A 24209-nucleotide genomic window follows, 5' to 3' on the forward strand; every position below is an offset into this window, starting at 1 on the left:
GTGTCAAATAAATAAAATAAAATAAAATAAGTATCCCAGCCTTTCCCCCTAGAAGTTGCAGCATTCCAATTTAGAGTAAAACAAGTTCAAGATCAAAAATTTCCCCATACTGACCATTGAAGTTCTAATTTATTTCTTGTTAAGTCAGTCTATTTAGTTATAAATGTGCATGTGGATGGACATAGTTTTTAAACATAAAACCAACAGGTTCTGGGGTGAGCTCCAAGTATTTTGACAACTGGGATCCCATCTCCTAGAGGCTTTTCTCTGGAGTAAGGAGGAACATTCTTATATAGCACAATTTCAACAGCAACAGCCTGGCTCCAGAAGGAATCAGACCAAAGTCCTGTACTGACCCAGTACAAATAGTCCAGCCCCTAACAAGAGTGAAGCAAAAGGCTAGCACCACCCCAAAAGCACCATCTGATCCCACAAAAAGAGTTGAATCAAAGGCCAACACATTTCAAGCTGGCACAGTTCCAGCAGGAACAATCTGATTGCAAAAGGGGTTCAGGACAAAGAACAAACAAATAATATCTGTGGAAAAAAACCCAAAACAGATTTCACATAAATTTTAATAAGCTCAGGGGCGCCTGGGTGGCTCAGCTGGTTGAGCCTCTGCCTTGGGCTCAGGTCATGATCTCAGGGTCCTGGGATCGAGTCCTGCTTGGGGCGCACTGCTTGGCGAGGAACCTGCTTCTTCCTCTCCCTCTGTCCCTCCCCCCTGCTTGTACGCGCACGCGCGCTCTCTCTGACATACGTACATACATGCATGAAATTGCCCAACCCAAGAACACACACGTAAAGTATATCTGAACTTCAAGGGCTAAAACCGGCACACACACCGCATAATTCCCTATAGCAGAATAAATTCTTGGTCAGAATTAGATACTTCTGTCACACTTAAATGAAAACAATAGCTTTTATTGACCTACCTAACAGCAGCATTTGCTGAATATATATACTTACTACTCTATTTACATGTAAAATGTAAACGAACCTTCAGGAGATAAGGAGAAAAGAACGCTGTTGGTTCAATTTTCAGCCTTTAAAAAAATAAGCTCTATAAAACCCATCTGAATATAAGTCAAGATTTAGATGAAGAAAATAAATGCATTCAGAAATGTAACCAAGTGTGGTGTAAACAGAAAAGAGACTATTATTCAGCCTTAAAAAGGAAGGGGATCCTGACACGTGCAGCAACGCGGATGAGCCTTGAAGTCTGTGGTATTGTGATTTATAATTAGAAATATCTATTTGGGAGGCGCCTAAGTGGCTCAGTTGGTTAAGCATCAGCCTTCGGCTCCAGTCATGATCCCAGGGTGGTAGGATAGAGCCCAGCATCAGGCTCCCTCCTTGGTGGGAAGCTTGCTTCTCCCTTTCTCTCTGTTGTTCCCCCTGCTTATGCTCCCTCACACTCTCTGTCAAGTAAATTTAAAAAAAAAAAAAAACAACTTAAAAAAAAAAGACTTTATTTCTTTATTTGAGGTCAGGAGGACAAGCACAAGCACACACGGGGAGTCACAGGCGAAGCGGGAAGCGGGCTCCCCCCTGAGCAAGGAGCCCAAGGTGGGGCTCCAACGACCCAAGCCAAGGGCAACTGCTTAACTGACTGAGCCCCCCAGGTGCCCCTAAGCAGACCTTCTGGAGTTGTTTTCCTAGCAAGCCCCTTTCCCTCACACCTGAGTGCGTGTTAATGAGGTGGCTTTTGGAAAGCCCCTAAGGATGGGCGCTGGTTGTCAGGGAAACCAAACACTGGTTAGAGGGTGGGTGCTTTCGCTCCCATCCACCACCTGGCGGATGCGACAGGGGCTGGAGGTTGACTTCCACCACCAATGGCCAGTGACTTAATCAATCATGCCTATGAATTAAGCCTCCATAAAAAACAACAGCAATTAAAAAAAACAAAAAACAAAAAGCCCTACCTGAAGGAGTTTGGGGAGCCTCTGGGTGGGTGGACATGTGGACGAGCTGACCAGGTAGCGCACCTGGAGAGGGCTTGGCTGTTCCATGGTTCTTCCTCCAAACCCTTCTCCGCCCATCTCTCTCCCACCTGGCTGCTCCTGAGATGTCTCCTTTTTTTTTTTTTTAAGATTTTATTTATTTATTAGAGAGAGAGCAGGAGCCAGGGGAGGGGCAGAGGAAGAAGCAAGTTCCTCGCTGAGCAGGGAGCCCGATGGGGATCAGGGGCAGGTGCTCAACCCCAGGACCCCGGGATCATGACCTGAGCCGAAGGCAGCCGCTTAACCAACGGAGCCACCCAGATGCTCCTAGTTGTCTCCTTTTTGTAAGAAATGGGTATTTTGGTTACTGAACTGTCTTTCTCTGTTCTGTCAGCCACTCTAGAAGATTACCAAACCCACGCAAGGGGTTCTGGGGACCCCGATTTACAGCCAGTGGGTCAGAAAGCCCACTGCCAAGCAGGACTCTCCATTGGCTTCTGAAGTGGGTGGTGGGGAGGGTCAGTCTGGTGTCCCTGAGCCCTTAACCTGTGGGGTCTGAGACTAATTCCAGGTAGATAGTGTCAGAATAGAGTGAAGTTGTAGGGCACCCAGCTGGTGTCCAGACCCTCAGAAAATTGGTTGGCGTGGGGAGGAAACCCAAACATTGGTGGCCAGAAATGTTGGAGGCACAAAGACAGATATGGTGATTTCAGTCAGATGAGGTACCTAGAGAAGTCAGATTCATACAGACAGAAATTAGAATGGTGGCTGCCACAGCTACAGGACCGTGGGGTTAGGGAGAAGTGGCAGGAGATGAGGAGTTACTGCGAAATGGGGACAGAGTTACTGCTGGGGAAGATGAGAAAGTTCTGGAGACCCATGGTGGTGATGGGTGCACCACAATGTGAATGAGCTTAATGCCACAGGACAGTACACTTAAAAGTGGTTAAAAGGATAAATTTTATGTTATGTATATTTTATCACATAGGGGAGAAAAAGAATCCTTTTTCTTCTGCACTTCTAGGTTCTCTAGCTGGGGCCTCGAAATTTCAACTGATAAAGATAGATTAACAGGAGAGGAACAATTTGTTCATAGGTGTGGCACAGAAATCCAGTGATAAGTCACTCAAGGGGGTCATTAGAGTAAATATATGGAGAAAGCTAATGGAAGAGAAGATAAACCTGTCCCAAGGTTTGTTTACAGACCCGGCTTGATGCCCACTTTCTATCTTCCTCATGGATTGAACCCTTCCCAGGAAGAGGATTTGTGACAGACCTCATTTCTCAGACGTCTCTGTTTTGCACTCACCCTAGAAGGAGCCCTCTGCCCTTTCCCGTGTGAACAGACAAATTTGATTGGATGAGAGCTGCCTGGAGGGTTAATCAGATTAAAACAGCTCCTGCCAACAAGCCCACAAAAATTTCTAGACTTAGAAACTCCAGTGACCACCCTACCCTCTCGGGAAGCTTTGTACTTTCGCTCAATAAACTTGGCTTTGCTGCCCACACCTCTGTCTGGTCTACACCCCTTCCTTCTTCAAAGCAGCATGACCAAGAACCTCGGGCACTAAAGAAAAAAAAGTCCAGCAACCAAGATTGAGGTGACGGGGAACAGGGCACATCTCTGCCCAGCCCTGCCTTCCAGCAGCCCCTTCCTGCCTTCTGGGCCAGCCCCACTGTTCCCCGGCTGCTGAGGGGAAGCTGGAGCTCGGTAGCCCATCCATAAAGTGCAGAATTAGAGAGACTTGGGTTCTGGAGAGGCTGTGTCACCGAGTCACTTAAAACGGGCTCTGCCCTGAGAAGGAGGGAGGCCTGATCCTCTGCCTCTGGGGCTACATTCGAGGCTGGGGCAGCCACTGCACAGAGATTTTGAAGGAAGACTTCTCCTTGAAGTGAAGTTGTCCTCCCCCAAGGAGGCCTGGACCCAGAGCACAGTGTAAAAGCCACCGGCATTGACGACGTAGCCTCACAATCCCGACCACGCCACCTGATACTGGCCAGTTTCGCAAGGGCTGGGTCGTAATGTTCTAGAGTCCGGGGCCTCTGGGTCCAGACCCCGCCCTCCCTCCTTCCTCCACAGCAGAGACTCGAAGCCACTCGAAAGAGGAAAAGTCTTGTTAAATTTTATTCCCGAGACATGGGCCTACGACTTCCATAACAATCCGTGTGGTTCTAAACTGAGCGATCAAGGTTCCATAAATCATGCGTAAGACTGGAAGGCCTATTTGCTATACAATTACAGAGTTCAGAGACTCCGGTTACCTGACTATTTTTCTGTACAAGGGAGATAATTTCAAGTTAAACAGTCTTTCTTCCAGAACAATGGAACCTATTCATAGACCTAAGGAGCCAGCCTTGCTCTGTGGGGCCAAGCCTCCATCCGAAACCAATGACCACACACGTCAGTAATCTGGAAGGAAATTTAGGGGAAATAGGAATCCTTTAAATCACATAGACAGACAGACATAGGGTCTGTCTAAAAGAAATTTCTGTGAAGAAATTCAAAGGGCTGAAGGAACAAATGTGATTAAAGATAAGACAAAACAGAAGGACTAAAAGGGCGTTGGCACCTCGGTGTAGAAAGGCAAAAACCTATGCTAAGATCATTAAAGTAGTTCAGTGCCAGCAAAGTCATGAGATACAAGGCACTTGCATTCTGGACGCCAAAGCATGAAGGAATTTAGAATGGGACAAAGGCAGCGACTCTTGAAGACACGTTCTTCAAAAAACAGCGTTGAGGTAACAAGCCAACTATCTGAGAAAGAAATTTCAATAAAAATTTACATCAAACATGTATATATGATTCAAAGATTTTAAATATTTAAGAAATGAATCTATAAAAGTCCTAGAAATAAACATAGGTGATTTCTTTCTAATAATCTTGGCTTAGAGAAGACTTTTGTAAGAAGGCATAAACCCGGCCATCTTGAGAACAAGAGTGTTCCTTCCAGTGGATTCGGTAGAAATAAAAGTTGGCTGCACCGGGAAAGGAAGGGGAAAATTGTCTCTACCGGCACCATCTTCAGCTGGACTATTAATTAAATTTACATGAGGCAGATTAGCAGGGGAACAGAAGTTTTATTATGTGCACACAGAGGCCCAATAACCAAACAAAGACATAAAAAAGTGACCAAAACAGGCAGTTTTTTAATACTTTTTAGACAGAAAGACACAATCTGTGAGAAATTGATAGGATGAGAAAACTGGACTTTGGGAGATCCGTTAGTAAGGAAATGTAAACATAATTTTGCTGGGGTAGTAAATTAGGAAAAAGTAATAAGGATTGTCTACACAGCCTTCTCGGCTCTAAAATTTCCCATTTTTTAAAAAAAATAAAAAAATAAAATTTCCCATTTTTGGTGATAAGGATGTCTCTTGACCTGCTGGCACAGCCACGGTACCTTTCACACAGGAGATTTATCTCCTGCTGGGAGAGAAGTTGGTTCTCAGGAGGGTCTGAATGTCCTTGCGCAGCCTCTTAAGTAACTTTTATTTAAAATCATCAATATCCCTGGGGTGCCTGGGTGGCTCAGTCGGTTAAGCGTCTGCTTTCAGCTCTGGTCATGATCTCAGGATCCTAGGATTGAACTCCACATCAGGCTCTCTGCTCAGCAGGGAGTCTGCTTCTCCCTCTCTCGCCTTCCTCCTCCGCCCCTGGTACTGTCTCTCACTTTCTCTTTCAGAAAAATGAAATCTTAAGTAATAATAATAAATCATTTGGTTTTATGATTTGCCTATAAAATAAAATTTTAAAACAAATCATCAATATCAGGGTGCCAGGATGGCTCAGTTGGTTAAATATCTGAATCTGGTTCATGTTATAATTTTGGGGTCCTGGTACTGTGCCTCGCCTCAGGCCGTACCCCCTCTGCACCCCTACCCCACTCCTACTCTCTCAAATAAGTAAATAAAATCTTTTTTTTTTTAAGATTTTATTTACTTATTTGACAGAGAGAGAGAGAGATCACAAGTAGGCAGAGAGGCAGGCAGAGAAAGAGGGGGAAGCAGGCTCCCCACCGAGCAGAGGGCCCAACACGGGGCTCGATCCCAGGACCCTGGGATCATGACCTGAGCCAAAGGCAGAGGCTTAACCCACTGAGCCACCCAGGCGCCCCAGTAAATAAAATCTTCTAAATCAATCAATCAATCAATAAAAAATAATCAGTATGCCAAACTAGTACATTTTGAGGCAGTCTGCCCTTGGCCCCAACAAGGGCAAAGATCACATAAAGAAAAATCAAAATGTAAATGACAAGCCAGGAAACAATAATGGCAGGACATACAGGACACGTAAAAGGGGTTGTTTCTTTAACTTACAATGATAGCATATGAAGCAGAATGTAAAATACCAGCAACCCGATTGAACATTTAACAAAAGATCCAGAAGGCCCTTCATAGGGGGAAAAAGATAAACTGCTTATGAACCGGAGAAAAGATGCTCAACCTTGCTCATAATTAGGGAAATACAAATTAGAACGACAACAAGATACAATTTTTCACCTCACAGAATACATAAGATTAAAAAAAGGTATTTGTGTAACAATGACTGTGGTGCAGAAATAAGCACCTTTAGAAATCTTGGTGAAAGTATTTTGTTAGGGATTTACTTATTAATTAATTAAATTTAAAAGACTTTATTTTGTTAGGGATTTACTTATTAATTAATTAAATTTAAAAGATTTTATTTATTTGAGAGAGAGTACAAGAGAACACAAGCAGGAGGAGTGGCAGAACCAGGGAGAAGTGGGCTCCACACTGACCAAGGAACCTGATGCAGGGCTCCATTCTAGAACCCCGGGATCGTGACCTGAGCTGAAGGCAGATGCTTAACCAACTGAGCCACCCAGGCATCCCTAAAAAGGGATGAATGGTTTTGTTCTGTTTGTTGGTTGGTTGGTTGGTTGGTTGGCTGGTTTCCGGTTTTTTGTTTTTGTCGATGATGAAAGTTTTTGAAAAAAAATCTATCAAAATGTTAAGGGTCATGTGTTTCAACACAACTTTGTCCTTCAGGAACACATCCTAAAGATGTAGTCACCTATGTGTGTTAGTAGCTCTGAAGAAAGATGTTATCACAAATTGGTTGTCACGGTGTAGACTGAAAACAACACATGTGCTCCTCAGGGGAGAACGGGTTAAATTAACACGGGACATTAACCCAGTGCAATACTAGGGAAACAAGAAGTTTGAGGTGAATCTCTGTGTGCTGACACAGAAGGCAGTCCGAAACACATCACGAAATGAGAAAAGCCAGAGGGAGGATAGTATTTCCATGTGTGCTATTTGTGGAAAACTAGAGCCACTAGTATATATCACCCACGCATGCATCTGAACAAAGGACCTCACTACACGTAACAGTTGTTGCCTCTGGAGAGGGTGGCTAGGGGCTAGGATGCGGGAACACTTACCTTTCCTTAATAGGTGTTGCTGTTGTTGTTGTTGTTGTTGAATGCACTCAGAATATCTGAAGTGAGCAATCTCTTTAATTTAGAAAGGATTGGCCACATGCTTTTCTGTAACCATCTTGTAGCCACTATCCAAATGAAAAATATTTTGAGGGCCCCTGGGAGGCTCAGTCAGTGAAGCATCTGTCTTTGGCTCAGATCATGGTCCCAGGGTCCTGGGATCGAGCCCTCCCTGCTCAGCGGGGGGCCTGCTTCTCCCTCTCCCTCTGATCCTCCCTTCCACTCATGCACGCTCTCTCTCTCTCTCAAATAAATAAATAAATCTTTAAAAAAGTATTTTGATCATGACTTAATAGAAATGTGTGCGTTGATGGGGTCTGGGATGAGTGAGGAGTGGGGTGGGACAAAGGAATTTGGAACAGCTATTTTGTTGTAAAATATATAGATAACCAGACATCTACTACAGACACCAGATGACTCGTTCTAATCCGTCCAGTTTATCTGCAGCCCACAATATGTGATATATAATATCTTCATTTTTATTCAGATCTTATTTTTTTAAGATTTGTTTAAAGATTTTTATTGATTTATTTGACATAGAGAGATGACAAGCAAGCAGAAAGGCAGGCAGAGAGAGAGAGGAGGAAGCAGGCTCCCTGCTGAGCAGAGAGCCCGATGTGGGGCTCGATCCCAGGACCCTGGGATCATGACCTGAGCCAAAGGCAGAGGCTTTAACCCACTGAGCCACCCAGGCGCCCTATTCAGATCTTATTTTAGAGATAAATATATTTTGCATGATATGACCATGCTTTGTTTTAGTTAATATTACCTGACATATAATTAATGTTCCTGTTTTTTTCCCTTTCAACTTAATGGGTCCTTAGGTCTTTGTAAACGGTAAAGGTCTGGCTTTTGTTAGTCATCCAACATGACAATTTCTTCTTTTTCTTTTTTTTTCTAAAGATGATTTATTTATTTATTTGGCAGAGAGAGAGAAATCACAAGTAGGCATAAGTAGGCAGAGAGGCAGGCAGATAGAGAGGGAGAAGCAGGCTCCCTGTTGAGCAGAGAGTCTGATGTGGGGCTCGATCCTAGGACCCTGGGGTCATGACCTGAGTCGAAGGCAGAGGCTTAACCCACTGAGCCACCCAGGCGCCCCTGACATGACAATTTCTTTCTCTTATTTGGTAAAATCAACTTGAATTTCTATGATAACTGATGTATGTGGACTTATTTCAACCATCTTATTTTTTACTATATTTTCAACATTTTCCATGATGAGCCCATATTCCTTTTAAAGTAGAAAAAAATTGGGAAGCAAATTAAAATAAATTTCATTTAAATCATAAAACTGATGAGGGTGGTGATGAAAAACACCATTCTCACTGGCCATCCTTGCTTTCATCCTGTCCAAAGATGATTGCACTAAAGACCTCTAGAGTGTGTTTGCCCTCTAGCCAGTCGTTAGAGTAGTGAGGTTTCCTTTTATGTCCACACATGGCGCTGTCCCCACCTGGCCCTTGATTCCTCAGGGTGTGGGAGGAAAGGGGAGGGTTAAGTGTTGGAGTGAGCCTCCCCAACACTCAGGGCCCTTATCCTGCTATTGAGTCTCCTAGGATATCAGCAGGATATGGCCCCAAGGTTTTTCCTCTCCTGGTTTCCCCAAACAGAAAATGCCATCCTTTGTCTAGACAGGACTTTGATGGATGGTGGATACAACCATTTTAAAACTTCATCTGAATTTGATGAAAACGTCCTGCAGCCACTTAAAATTTAATTTGTGGAGGTAATGTTTGTTCACTCTTGGTTCCGAGCCTAGATGCAATTTGGCCTCGGATACCTTTTAAAGTGCTTAGTCTGAATTTAATTTCGAAGTGCCCTTTATTTTTTGTTAAGTTCTTGGCGCTGTTTGCAATGCTTTTCCATGTTGGTCTGTGTCTTTGTTTAATAGAGTTTAAAACATTTTTTTTCTAACATAGTATAATGCTTCCCCAACTTTTAAAAGCTAGGCTACCCTGTAATACAAAAAAAATGTCAAAATTTTTTTCAAATAAATTAAGCCCAAGACCTAACAATAAACTGAAGGAAAGGGCAGCAACAGCTGTATTGTTTTAGAATGAGACATAGGTCTATCCAGGATGTTTTAAAATCTAATTATTGGGGAGCTAGGAATAGGGTAGCTGGGTTACAGACATTGGGGAGGGTATGTGTTATGGTGAGTGCTGTGAAATGTGTAAGCCTGATCATTCACAGACTTGTACCCCTGGGGCAAATAATACATTATACGTTAATTTTTAAAATCTAATTAAGTTTCGGACAAGTCCAGCCACATAATTTGTAGAGCTCAGTGCAAAGTGAAAACGTGAATTCATTGTTCAAAAAGTAAGACTCCCCAAATGACAACAAGAGAGCATTACACCAATCTCAGGATTCTCCAAACATGGGACCCTGAGCTAATGCATAAGTCACATGCCCACAGAGCCAGCCTTGGCTCTGGATGTTTCTGGTGTGTCCTACCCGAGATTAGATCACTGACCTTGCCTCTTGGTCACAAGAAGGCTGCAAAACCTCCAAACATTACATCTTATCACACTATTGCAGGATTTGTTTTCCTTCCATGACCATGGTTCTTGGTCACACCTCCTGGAAGAATCAAGAGGCAGACCAGACAAGGGATGGGCAGCAAAGCATGGTTTACTGAGCGGTAGTAAAGCAAAGCTTACTGAGTGACAGTCCAAAGCTCCCAGAGGGAGGAGACCTGAAAGGGTTGCCACCAGTTTTTAAGTCTAAGGGTTTTTATGGGCTTCGTTGGCAGGCTGTTTTAATCTGATTAACCTCCACGCACCCATCGTCCAGTTAGGTTTTAGTCATCCGTCTATCACGTGGGAAAGAGTGGGGGGCTCCTTCCAGGCTGGGTGTAAAACTCTTTTAAGAGTGGTTTCCTCTGAGGGCAGGGGCTTCTTGTCCCTGCCTGCTTTCTTCCAACTATCCTTCAACACCAATATGTAGAAGAAAAGGAAAGGAAAAAGCCCACTATCTCTGATTGATGTCTCTTTTTAAAAATAATTGTTAAAAAGTTTCCTCAAGGGACACTTGGGTGGTTCTGTCAGTTAAGCATCTGCCTTCAGCTCTGGTCATGATCCTGGGGTCCTGGAATCGAGTCCCACATCGGGCTCCCTGCTCAGTGAGGAGCCTGCTTCTCCCTCTCCCTCTGCTGCTGTTCTCTCCACTTGTTCTCGCTCTCTTTCTGTTTTTGACAAATAAATAAAATAGTTTTTAAAAAGTTTCCTCAAAATTGCCCCCTGTAACCGACTTATCTCTACATCACATTGGGTAAGACTGGATCACACGTCCCTTCCTAAGCCAGTAACTGACCAGGGAATAGAATTCCTGAAAGGCTTGAGATTCATTTCCGGAGGTCGTTGGATGCCCCTGTTCTAAACAGGCCTGCGGAGCATTCTGGTATACGGATACCAGAACAGAACTGGAGCTGGGCCTGCAGGGCACAAGGGTGACCCCTCCCCCAAATTGCCTTCTCACCTGCCCCCTTGGCCAGGCACCTGCTCGAGCTCTGACAACTGGACTCACCTGCACAGGATTTTGACTCGGGAACTAACAACGCAAACAGGCAGTTTAGGTGGAATCCATTCTTGCCCAGGTGGTGTTACCAGCGCAGTTTCCAGGTGCGGAGGTAACAGCTCTAATGGGGTCCAACATCCCGGAACGTGGGAGGGGCCGTGTCTGTGCCGGCTGGCAGGAACAAGGGCAGCTCTACAAGCCCAGTTATCTACAAGCCTACAAATTGTTTACAAGCCCAGGGTCTGTTCTGAAAACAAAAGTTCCACAGTGGTCGAAGACAAGCTTTTCCTATTTCATAATAAAGCCGAGTTCCAGTAATCACATCGATTGCTCAGCGAAGATGTGGTAGCGCTGTCCTCCATATGGGCTACCTGGGGATGGGATGAATCTGTCTACGTGCCGGAGTTTGGATGAATTTGGGCAGCGTGTTATAGTCTATGCAGCCTGAAGATAACGTACGACTACTAGAACAGAGTAGAGATCTCTACTGACCGCTGCCGCTCGCAGCCGAGTGTTTCAGCCCGCATCCTCAGGCCATCCTGACTGGACTTCCTAATGAATAAGGGACAGGCAGGGCTAAGTAGGGAGGGATGGATAGGGGGCTCTGGGATCAGGCTTACAGAAATCCCCAAAATGTGGAGGTATAAGGAAACCAGAGATCAGAGAACACACCGGAGCTCCCTGCCCTAAGTGTCTGAGAGGGGAAACCTTATAGGACAGTCTCTTGTGGTCAACAGAAAATAACCAGACCCTAAAAAGAAGTAAGGCATTGAAGATGTTATCACTAGTCCTTACTCAAGGACGCTGCTGGTAGAGAAGTCAAAAAGATTTAAGTTCCCTGATTAGCTTTCTATAAAAGACCAACCCTAAGAAACCTCAGTGACAACCCTTTGGGGACCCCTCTCACTCCTGAGAGCTTTTCTTCTGGATCCTTGCTTAATAAAACTCTATCTAGCTTTACCCACTCTCCTTTGTTCTCACGATTCATTCTTCGACCCCGTGAGACAAAAATCTAGCTCTCGTGCTTCACTGACATACCCATACCCATGAAGAAATACCCACGTGGAAAAGCCACATGAGCCTCTAGAAGGCTAAGGACATCTTTAAGCCTTCAGGTGCCTACCGGTGATTATGGGATGGACTCTGATTAGAAGGACAAGGATGCCTGCCTTGCACTCCTTCAAAATCCAGTTCATTCAGCAGAGCTCTGTCCCTTGTGGGCCACGACATAGAAACATGACCATGAGGCATTTGCTTTGTTTGAACGTGCCTGGCTCTCACACAGAGGAAGCCTAACATCTTCCTCTACTTGCTTTTGCTAATTTTCCCAACAAAGAAATGATTCCACACGACAAGGAAATGTTTATCTTGAAAATCTCAGTTAAAATCTCAGTCTCAAGACTTTAGGAGAATAATTTTGTAATAGCTACAAGCCACCTAGATCTTATACGAAAGAAATAGTATCCTGACACATGAATCACACCGTTCCAAAGACTTCAGTCTGTCGTCACGAATAAATAGGCACTTTTTATTACGTATAGTAATTGTAAAGCTCCGTAGATCAGTGCCTTGCCTGGTTGTACCGTTTACACAGATTGTCTGGGAATCTGGTCCAACTGTTCATTCTGAAGTCATAGGTCTGGTTGGTGCCTGAGAATCTGCATTTGTTGCCATCTCCCAGGTGATGTTATTGCTGCTGGTTTGTGGGCTGTACAGGGTACAGAGCTCTAATCAAGCTTTAAAGATTTTATTTGTTTATTTTAGAGAGAGAGAAAGAGTGAGCGAGCAGAGGGAGAGGGAGATAATTTCCAGCAGACTGCCCGGAGAGCAGAGCTTGATCCCACAACCCCGACATCGTGACCTGAGCCAAAAACCAACAGTCAAGTCCTCAACTAACTGAACCACCCAGGCGCCCCAAGTGCTTTAATCAATCTTTCCTCATTATTTCAAGTGAGCTTTTAAAAACTCTCCAAAAATGTTTTCCTCTTACTATGAGGACGTCTTATTCTGTTTAGAATATATTAAATAAACATTTTGGTCTCTGTAGTTCTCCGTCTCTTTCTGAAGATGGACAGTAGTTACTAGCACAGGAATCTGGAAACTTTATCTGATACAGAAAACCTTTGTGTACTTGAGCTCCAGAAATCAGGCCAGGGGCCAGCGTTTGTAAAGCTGGCTGAGGTTTCCATAGCAGCTTCAGGGTTTTGCCACTTGTGCTGCTAGGTGGGATAGGAAAACTTCAGAATAAATAAACTTTCCAGGTGGCTTCTGTTCTTGTTTGGTTCCTCGGCTCCAGCTGGTGGGACGCCACTGGCGGGCATCCATGCCGTGCCCACAAGCTCCCAGAGCACCAAGGTGGACACGAAAGCCCTTTGTGGGCTGAAGCCCGTTTGACAGCTTCTGAACTCTTCCCTATTATATGCATGTTGTTCTAGTAGAGGATTCCTCTTCCCCTTCAACAATTTCTGATGGGATCTTCTGCATCCTCGAACAGCTTCTGAGGTCGTCGGGGCCTGTTGTCTGATCTTGTGTGTCACACGCTCATCTGTGTAATCGCTCTTGTCTTCTTGAGCACCGATGGGAATGGCTGATGTTGGAAACTTCCGTATTACTGGAAGGCAAGGCGCCTTCACGTGACAGTCGGAGGCCATTTTTGTGTCCCCGTCATGCCTTTGGAATGTGGTTGCCCTCCCTCCTTTACCTCTTGGCATGGAAGAAATAGGAGGCCACACAAAGTACAAATAGGAACGAGAGAATGGGATTCCTGACTTTTTAGTTTGAAGGGGGCTGGTCCTGGCATAGACAGTGGGGTTTGGGAGAACGGCCGACCAAATCCTCCTCCACGGGATGGAAATGAAAACTCAGGCTGGAGGGGAGCCAAGGCTTGGGAACTCAAGGCAGAGAGTTGGAGATCCCTGTCACCCACTGTCACCACCTCCAAAGCTCCACGGAGAGGGCAGGGGGAGGGGGTGGGCACCAGACAACCCCTGCAGGTATGGCTCCAACTTTGTCTCCTCGTAGGAGCAGGGTGGGCCGTCAGCTCTGCACAGCACGTTCCCATGTCTTTAGCCTGTGTGAAGAGTAAATCATTTCCAACCAGGGGTCTGGTAAAATCAGGGGAGGGGAGGCAGCAGTCTTACAGTGATCCGTGAGCCAGGGTAAGACAGCAAGAGAGAAGATGAAGCACGAATTGTCTATTCGGGGAGACCTAGTTAGTGCATTCCTTTGAAATCCCATAGCAGACCTGATTTTTAAAACAATCAATTTTAATTTAATTTAATTTAATGTTGTTTTTAGAGAGGGAGAGAGGTGGGGGAGGTGCAGGGAGGAGAGGAAGAGAGAGAATCTTAAGCAGGTTCCATGCTCAGCCCAGAGCCTGACATGGGGCTCGAGCTCTCAATCCTGAGATCATGACCTGAGCCGAGATCAAGAGTCAGACGCTTAACCGACTGAGCCACCCAGGCGTCCCCAAACAAAATAAACTTTAAAGAACACCTGCCCTGGAAAGCTGAAACAAGACTTTGCTAAAGTTGAAAGGACAACAATAGAAGATTAATTAATTCTTCTTAAATCTAGATCATCTGATTTATAATTAGGTTAGATCTATAATCTATTCTTTGTCCTCCACATTATACACAGAGACACTGTTTCCATATTGAAGATGCTATCTTAGCCCATAGCCTAGGAGCTCACCCAGTTCTCTATGCACCCTAATGTCTAAGCCCCTCCCCTCAATTTAACTAATATCCAATCTTCTTCCTCAAAGGGAAGATATGGGTTACCACTCATTTCAGGAGACATCACAAAACAAAACAAAAAATAAAAATAAGCACAAAATATTATATTAATACTTTCTCTATATAGGGCCTTCTGGTATAAGGGAAGGAATGGGTCTCTTTCTTTTTATGAGGATTGCCTTATGCGATAACGAAGGAAACAGTCATTAAAGTGAGGTAGTCCCTTAATATTCTATTTTTTTTAAGATTTTATTTATTTATTTGACAGACAGAGATCACAAGTAGGCAGAGAGGCTGGCAGAGAGAGAGGAGGAAGCAGGCTCCCTGCTGAGCAGAGAGCCAGAGGTAGGGCTTGATCCCAAGACCTGGGATCATGACCTGAGCCGAAGGCAGAGGCTTTAACCCACTGAGCCACCCAGGTGGTCCATTCCCTTAATATTCTAATAGGGCCATGGTGTAATGGGACGGGAAGAAATAAGACCCTCTTCTGCCCCTAAACTGGGATGTGACATTTCTTAGAGACCTAGGTGTAAAGGAGCAACACTGGGTTAGTTAAGGAAATTATTTTTTTCTTAAATATAAGTATAGTCTGCATCGTTTCCTTGAGGAGTGGTATCTACCGTTGGAAACTTTTGTTTTACCTCTTGATGGAAGTTAGGTGAGTTTTATAGACCTTCTTGTTCTATCAGATCAAAGACTTAAAGAAGAAGACACTCACAGACCTCTCAGGGGTGGGATTCTGGAAGGAAATCCATCGTCCTGGAGACCCATACTCCCATTAGACCCAGAAGCCACCAATATCAGAGCATTTGCTCTTTCAGACACCCCTATGCTACCGACTCATGGCCTGAAGAAGTTCCCATCAGCCCAGACCAAGTGGTTTAGACTGGAGACTTGTACAACTAGCTAGGGGAGTGGAAATTGATTTAGATGATGTTGAGCTGTCTCTATTGGGGTGTTGGGTAGAGAGTTAAAGAAGAGAGGTGCAGAAGGGCCCCCCATAAAAAAAAAAAACAAGGATAAGGGGACAATGTTGGCATGGGGAGTGCCCGCTGAAAGACCTTTGGTGAAGGGCCAAATTCAGGGTTTTCCATTTTATACTCTGGGAAAAGACAAGTTGTCAAAAACTTCAGGCATTCCTCTCCTGCACTGAAATACTTTTTGAATTTATTCCAACTCTCGAGTTCACTAAATTAGAAGGTCCCTGCCTAGTGTAGTGTTGCAGTTTCAGGGAGGCTGAGAGGACAAGATGGTGACATGGGAAGGGAAAAATAGTGTCCCTCCTCTACCAACTGACCTGCGGGGAAGAGAGCCTCAGTCTTTCAAGTGAACTGTGACTCAGAAACTCCAAGCCTGGACCAGCAGTTCCGTGAGGGGTGACAAGCAGGGAGGTGAAGGGAAAATTCCACACAGTATCAGGGGACTCTCCTTAGTACGCAACTCAAGAAGTCTGGGAAGAATGAATCAGTTGTTCATTACTACATAACAGACCGCCCCCAAGACATCGGTAGTTTAATTTTTATTTTATTTTTTTATTTGTCAGAGAGAGAGAACTACTACAAGCAGGGGGAGCAGCAGGCAAAGGGAGAAGCAGGCTCCCTGCTGAGGAAGGAACCTGGTGCAGGACTTAATCCTAAGACCCTGACGTCATGACCTGAGCCAAAGGCAGAGGCTTAACCCACTGAGCCACTCAGGCGCCCCTCATATCGGTAGTTTAAAATAGTTAATTAGGGGTGCCTGGGTGACTCAGTCAGTCAAGTGTCCAACTCTTTTTTTTTTTTTTTTAGATTCTATTTATTCATTTGAGAGAGACAGAGATGAGAGAAACAGAGAGAGCACAAGCATGGGGTGAAGAGGGAAGGGGAGAAGCAGAGTCCCCACTGAGGAGGGATCCTGATATGGGGCTACATCCCAGGACCGTGGGATCATGACCTGAACCAAAGGCAGACACTCAAACATCTGAGCCACCCAGGCACCCCTAGTACCCAAATCCTGATTTCAACATAGGTCACGATCTCAGGGTCATGAGATCAAGGCCCACATCAGATTCCACGCTCAGCAGGAGCCTGCTTGAGATTCTCTCTCCCTCTCCGTCTGACCTTTTCATGCTTGCATGCGTGCAAGTACTTTCTCTCTCTCAATAAAAATAAAAACAAAAACAAAATAACTGTTTGTTTAGTACCGTTGTGATGGTTGGTTAGGCAGCTTTGTTGCTGGCCTCACGTGGGCTCACCCATATGCCGGCAGATAGCTGGGAGCTCGGCAGGCCCCAGGTGTCCAACATGGCCTCCCGTACCCTGTAGCCTGAGCCGGCCAGGGCGGTTGGAAGAGCTGGATGGCCAGGTTCCTCTCTCCACATGGATCATCTCAGGCTACCTCACAGGATAGGGCTCAGGGACGGATTGAGCTGAGGTCTTCTAAAGGATTAGAAGGAGGTAGTGAGCAGGTCAAAGGCGGAGAGGCTCATAAGAGGGAGGGACATGATTTATAAGAGGGAAGAACATATGAAAGACGCTGTCAGGCAGGAGGAAGTAGTATGCTTTCTAGAAAAAAAGAAAAAAGAATAAAGTTAGTTTGGTTACTGCACGAGATACCAGAAAAGAGAGAGTGGGTGTCCCATCACAGTTCAAGGAGCTAAGGATCTTCTTTTTTAATCTTCAGATTAAGAAAAATGGGAAACCACAGAGAGCTTTTAAGCATGATCTGATTTGCTCTTCTTAAGAAGGAACCTAGTTGGGGCATGTGGCTGTCTCAGTCAGTAGAGCATGTGATGCTTGATCCTAGGATCATGAGTTCAAGCTCCACATCGTGGGTAGAGTTTACTCAAAAAAAGAAAAAGAAAAGAGCAAGGTTAGATACGTGAGATATTGCAAGGGAACGAGAAGCAGGGTCTCTAAATCTTGGCACTATTGACATTCTGGACTAGACAGTTCTTTCTGGTGGGGGTCTCATACTGTACACAGCAGGATATTTAGCAGCGATCTGACCTCCTCACCAGTAGCGCCCCAGCCCCAAGGTATGCCAACCAAAAATGTGTCCCGACTTTGCCAGATGTCCCTGGAGGGCCAAATCGCTGCCAGCTGAGAACCACAGGGAGTGAATGCAGGGCTCGTGTGGCCACTATTACTGCGATCCAGGAGAGAAGTACTCATCGCTGGGACTTGGGTGGTAGGGGTGGGGGTGGGATAGGCAGCTGGGATTTGAGAAACAAGAAAACCAACCCAGACTGTCTGGGTGGATGGACCCATTCCCAGGTCCAGTCCTCAACCTGGCTCTCTGCCCTGCTCCTTCAACACTCCGACATGCTCTGGCCAAAGAATCTAGTCTTGTTTATGTTGGGAAATACTCACGGTCAGATGGTAGAGAGAAAGCATGGGCAATACAGAGTTGCTTTGCACCCCTTTAGTTTGGGGATGTCATGCTCACGGAGGGCTTAAGTCTCCTGGAGGAACTGATTGAAGATCAGCAATTCAGGGTATTTTCGGGCTTGTTTTTCAATGAGGTTTGGAGAGCAGAGCCCGAGAAGTGATGACAGTGGAGAGAAGATTCTGGAATGCAATTGCAGAGGTCACCTGCACACCTTACCGGTGACGGCTGCAATGACTCTCGTCTAGCCATCATCCCACACCATTCCGCAGAGGCCAGCTTGTTCTTTTTTTTATTATGAGTGCCCTCCTTCGCCTTGGTTTTTACACAAAAACTAATGATTCTCTATCCTTTGCCTGCCTGCAAAGAAGTGTTATGAGGATTGTGAGTTCCCAACCCTAAAACACTTGGAATTCATTCACTAAAAGATCCTGCCCTTATTTCTCTACCTATAGAGTGTGGTTTTCTGTAAGAGAGGAAAGGTTGTGTTTTCTCCTCCTACGAAGGAAAAAATAGATACCAAAATCCCTTTCAAATCAAAGTTTTGTTCTTGAGTCAAAGGCACCTCCTGAGCTTCTAGCCAAGTCCAATGAAAAGGCTTTGTGAGGTTATCTAAAGCTATCAGGTTCATAAAGGTCATGTCTCATTCATGCCGAGCTTGAGAAGCGTGTCCTTTCTTTGCTTCTGACAAGTGGGGGAAATTGAATGCAAAATGCTGGTTGCATTTCTCCCCCAGTATCAGTCAGTAGTCCGTTGCATGCGGGCGATTTGACTCTGGAATTGGTATCATTAAACCCATGGCAGGGCAATCATATCGAAATGCAGAGAACAATATGAAAAACCGAAAACCGATTCTTCTCTGCAGGGTCAGGAGGCCAGCACCTTTTCATCGACCTCCAATTTCTCTTCTGGACAAAGGTGACCATGAAGCATCACCACCAGGAACCCAGCCGGCAGCTGGGACTCAGTCCTACCCCTTCTCACTGAGAAGGGAATGCGGGGCTCTTTTTTAAAGTAAATTCGCATTAGTCAATGTGGAAAAGATGGCAGAAATTAGAAAATCACCACATAGCAAATCACAACAATCATCAGTGCTGGCAAAAATAAGTGCTAACACTAGCAGGCACAATCATGATCAGAAATAGGATATTTACATAGTCTCAGAGGGTATCCGCACAAGACTCTTACTAAGCTCCATGGGAAAACAGTAAATTTACGGTGGAGAGAGCTTTGATCCAGGTGGTATCATGAGTACTGAAAGCTATCTAGATCATCCTGAAATTATCTCTATCTCCCAATAGGATTTCAACTTGAGGGGCTCCTGGGTGGCTCAGTCAGTTGAGTGTCTGACCTCAGCTCAAGTCATGATCCTGGAGTCCTGGGATCGAGTCCCACACCAGGCTCTCTGTTCAGCAGGGAGTCTGCTTCTCCCTCTGGCCCCCGTGTTTTCTCTCTCTCAAATAAATAAATAAAATCTTTTTAAAAGGGGGGGGTGGATTTCAACTTGACTGGTCCCAGGGGTGCCCAGCTGACACATTGCTTGGAGCTAAGATTAGGGTCTGAATGGCTGGCCTCAGGAAAGTAGGCTGCCCTCCCCAGTGTGGGTGGGCATCACGCAATCCTTTAAATGTCTGCCTAGAACAAAAGACAGGAAGGAGGGATTCACTCCTTTTCCCCTGCCTCACCACTTGAGTGGACATCTCATCTCATCTTCCCATGCCCTCCGACTGGGATTTGTGCCATTGGCTCCCTGGTTCTCAGGCCTTCAGACTTAGACAGAATTACACCCTTTCCTGGGTCTCCAGCTTGCAGAAGTGGGACTTCCCAGTCTCCATAATCATGTAAGACAATTCCTCATAATAAACGCCCTGTTATAGGTGTGTATATATCCTCTTGGCTCTGCTTCTCTGGAGAACCCTGACTAACACATGGCAGAGGAGAAGAACACAACACATTTCTATAGCATTCCCGCCAAAATTGCATTACCTGGATTTAATTACAAGAAGATATTTGATAAGCCCACAAGTCACCAATGACATTCTTGTTGCAAAATTCAATAGTCATTTCTCATTCTAGGTTTTGCTCAACCTACCAGCGTCACATAGTTTTGTGGAACATCTATGTTTGGATCACCTTTTTCTCTTGCTTCGTATGGCATAGCTCTCTTTTGGTTCTTCTCCTACTTTAATCACCTCTTCTGATTTCGTTTATCTTCTTACCCATGAACTTCTCTTTCTCTCATCTGTGCTGACCCCCAAGGTGATCTCATCCACTCCCGTGACTTTGCAACTGCAGAAAGGCCAGAGGTTACATGCTCATTCCAGCCAGCAGGGACTCAAAAGGGAAGAGGGGCATCTGGTTGGCTCACGAGGTGGGCATGCGACTCTTGATCTTGGGGTTGAGAGTTCCAGCCCCATGTTGGGTGTAAGGATTGCAAATAAATAAGTAAGTAAATAAACACACTTTTTTAAAAAGTTCTGTTATCGTGGAATGAGAGAACAAACATTAAGAAACAACTTCTGCTGGTGGCAAATCTTATCACACTCCCAGTTTAGCCAAGATAGAAGTCAGATACAACTAGAGTAAAAAGAGTGGATTATTATAAGGTTAATCAGATGGTAACTCTAAATACAGCTGCTAATCTAGATAACAGTTTTTCCCTGGAGAAAATCAGCTTAGCACCTGCTACTGGATATGGTTGTACTGAGCTATTTCATTCTTGTACCCCAACAAGCAGAGAACACCAAGGCAGTTGGCTTTTATCTTCAAGAGCATATAGTATGCCTTCATAATGCCACTATAGGATGACATAAATTTCTGGCATCATGACACAACTTACTTAGCAGGGACTTATCATCTCACTGTTACACAGAGGATCCGTCTGGCCCACGACATTAAGAACATCATGCTGATTGGACCTGCAGAGCAGGAAGTAGTGGGCTTTGCACTGAATGGTTCTATTTGGGAGAGGTCAACGACTAGGACATAATGACAGCCACACTGAAGGACAGAACCAAATGAGTTGATGGGGAAATCCTCCTCGTGGGCAAAAATTTGAGTGGTACATACATATCATTACCCACTTTGTCTGGAAAGCTTGGCCTGAGAAAGATAAAAGACAAAGTCTCTGTCATTTCCCTTCATCCCTCCCTCCCTCCCTCCCTCCCTCCTTCCTTCCCTTCCTTCTGTGCTTTTTCCTTCCTCTTTCTTTCTTTTTAACCTATTTATCTTGTCTAGCTATCCATCATGGCTAGACTTTTAGCTAGGTGGCGGGAATTCATGGTTGGAAGAACAAGTATAGGGAAGAGATACATGGGTGGAGGGATGGACCTTGGGCGCAGTCCCTCAGTAAGATGATATTTTTATCCCATGGGAAGTCTCCCCTGGAAGTCCTTCGCTGCTGAAGACGTTTGCTATTGGGGTAGCCCCACTCCAGGACAGATCTTTGCCTGGCCTCTTCAAGACTTGCTCAGTGAGTTCACGAACAAAGTGGCAGAGCTGCTAGAGGTGGAAGCTATGTCTGGACTCAGTAACGCAGACTTCATCTCACCAGGCTGGGCTTGCTGCTGTGACTACTGAGTGTCCAGCTTGCCCGCAGTGGCAGCAACCAGCCCTGACCCCTCAGCGTGATACCATACGAAGGGTGTGCAAAGCCGCCCCAGCCGCCTCCTGGCATGTTGGCCCTTGGACCTTTCTATCATCGCGAGAGCAGCAATTTGGCCATGCATGTCCTGGATTTGGATTTGATTTCCCTGTGCACCGTACTTCTGCCAGCCCCACCACCAGTGAGATTTACTGAATACCTTGTTCAAAGTCATGCATTACATTCCACAGTTGATCCTGATCAAGAAACTCACTGATGGCAAAGGCAGTAATGCAATGACCTGACAATGCCCTTTGGATCCACTGGTCTTACCATACACTCCATCCCCAGTTTGCAGCTGGACTTAAAGAATATGTCCTCAGCTGGGCAACACCTGACCCAGTTCTGTTGCACTGAGCACTGGCTTGCAACTCCTCTGTCAGTTTCACAACATCAGGTCTAACTGGCCCAGGTCCTAAATTCTTTCTTTCTTCCAGCTTCATCCTGCTGTCACCCAGACATTTTTTTCACCTAGTGGTTTTGCTTCCCCTTGGAAGGAGGACCTTCATCTATATACTACCTCCGCCAACCCCCAACCCACTGTGCTGAGAAACTGCTGCTGTGTCTAGCCTTCAGAATTACGAGAAAACAAATTTTATATATGAATAGTGGACACACAACACCCAGGTTTGGTACTTTCTTATGGGGAAGCTAAAATAGCCAGAGTCATTCATTCATTTCTGAAATATGTATTGAGCACCACATACCACCAATCACTCCCAAAGACACTGAGGATATGGAAGTTAAAAGGACAGAGAGGATCCTTGCTCATATGAAGTTTCTAGCCTAGTAGAGGAAGACAGATATAAACAAGTAAACAATAACTTCGGATAATGGGCAGTGCTATGAAATGAATATAAGTAGGACAGAGTCCTTATAAGGATACCAGTCATTGAATTTAGGGCCCGTCATAATTAAATGTGACCGCCTCTTAACTTGATGACATCTGCAAAGACCCTGTTTCCAAATAAATGTTGCACTCACAGGTGAGGAGATTGGTGTTTGAACTTCACTCTACCTTTTGGGAATCACAATTCAAACCACAACAGGTCAGGACTGGGAAAGGATGGAATCTTTGTAGCAATGAAAAGTCTCAAGACCCAAATTAGGAGCTATGATACACAGTCCAACTGCAGATTAGCAACCCAGTTCTAACAGCTTTTGCAAACAACCAATCCAGTGTGAACTAATGGGTTTTCACTGTCAAAATGGATATCTTCTAATTGGCACTCTGGATGCTAGAAATGGACCCTCATTGGTGAATCAGAGGTATTTAAGATATGTGGATAGACTAAAATAATTTGGACAGCGTCATATAAACCTTACATGAGCAGGTTGTATGTAAGACTTTGAAAGAATTTTCCCTCTCTTCTTGCCAATGGATCCCGAGACATGGTTCTGAAATGGTCCCGTGTGTCCAGCCATGATTTCAGAGAATTTTGATTGTCAGTGGGTTAACTAATTCTTGTCTTTAAATTGCTGTCATCTGTCTCAATTCAACCTTAAAGCTGAGGGGTAATCCCAGTACATACGAGGACAGAGAGCTGAGCTTCACAGAGCTTATAGAACTGGTTAGGTGAACTGTTTTTATGCTTGTTTGCTCATAAATGGTTTGCCTAATAAGCGACATTACTTGTGGCAGAAGCCCATCTGTAATCAGCAATCATTAAGATTTAGTAGAAGGTTGTGAGGGGAGGGGTTGACCTTCCTCTACATTTTAACTTGTGGCCACTACACAGACGGAGTCAGAAATTCCAGGAATGAGGCCGCTCCAGCAAAATCTACTCTGTGTTTCTCTTTGAAAACCCAAAGGTAAGGATGACTTAGCAAAAACATTTTGATAAAGAGGAGGGGTTTCCCCCCTCCCCCCCGGGAATGGTGACCAGGATTTATTGATTTTTACTGCGTTTATAGCCACTGTCAGACGTGCGGCTCTGGGGCACTAAGCTCAGTCACAACATTATGCAACCATCACCACGACACTTCTCCCGAATTTCTTCTTCTCCCCAAACTGGAACTCCGCATCCACCGAACACTAACTTCTGTTCTCCCCTCCCTGGCCCTCTGGCAACCGCCCTTCCCCCCTCGATTTGAGAGATGTCCCCTGGGGAATCTGAACAGCCACATGTGGAGCCTTTCTTTCAAAATTTTAGCTCTGGTCACCCCACCTTTTTCATTTTGTTCCCTCAATCCAAGGGATTTAATCTGCTTCCTGCCATTATTAATCTCGGGGCTACCTTGGCGTCCCCATTTGGCGTTCAGGTTCCCGCTGTCTAGGTCATCAGTTCTCTGTATTTTTCCGTATTAAGTCCCTCTGTTTAATATACGAGGATGGTCTCTGTTTTCCCAACTAGCTCCTGACTTCGACAAACTGAGAACAAAGGCGTCAGTAGGGAAGGAGAGGAGAGAGAGGAAGGCGGGGGGGGGTGGGTATTTAATTGGAACCACTGACACCCTCTTCCACTCCACCCTGAACCTGGCAGAAGCAAATTTAAAACAAGTAGATAAGGGGTGCCTGGGTGACTCCGTCAGTTCCTCA

Source organism: Neovison vison, chromosome 5 (assembly GCF_020171115.1).
Source record: "Neovison vison isolate M4711 chromosome 5, ASM_NN_V1, whole genome shotgun sequence".
In the NCBI taxonomy this organism is placed as follows: Eukaryota; Metazoa; Chordata; class Mammalia; order Carnivora; family Mustelidae; genus Neogale; species Neogale vison.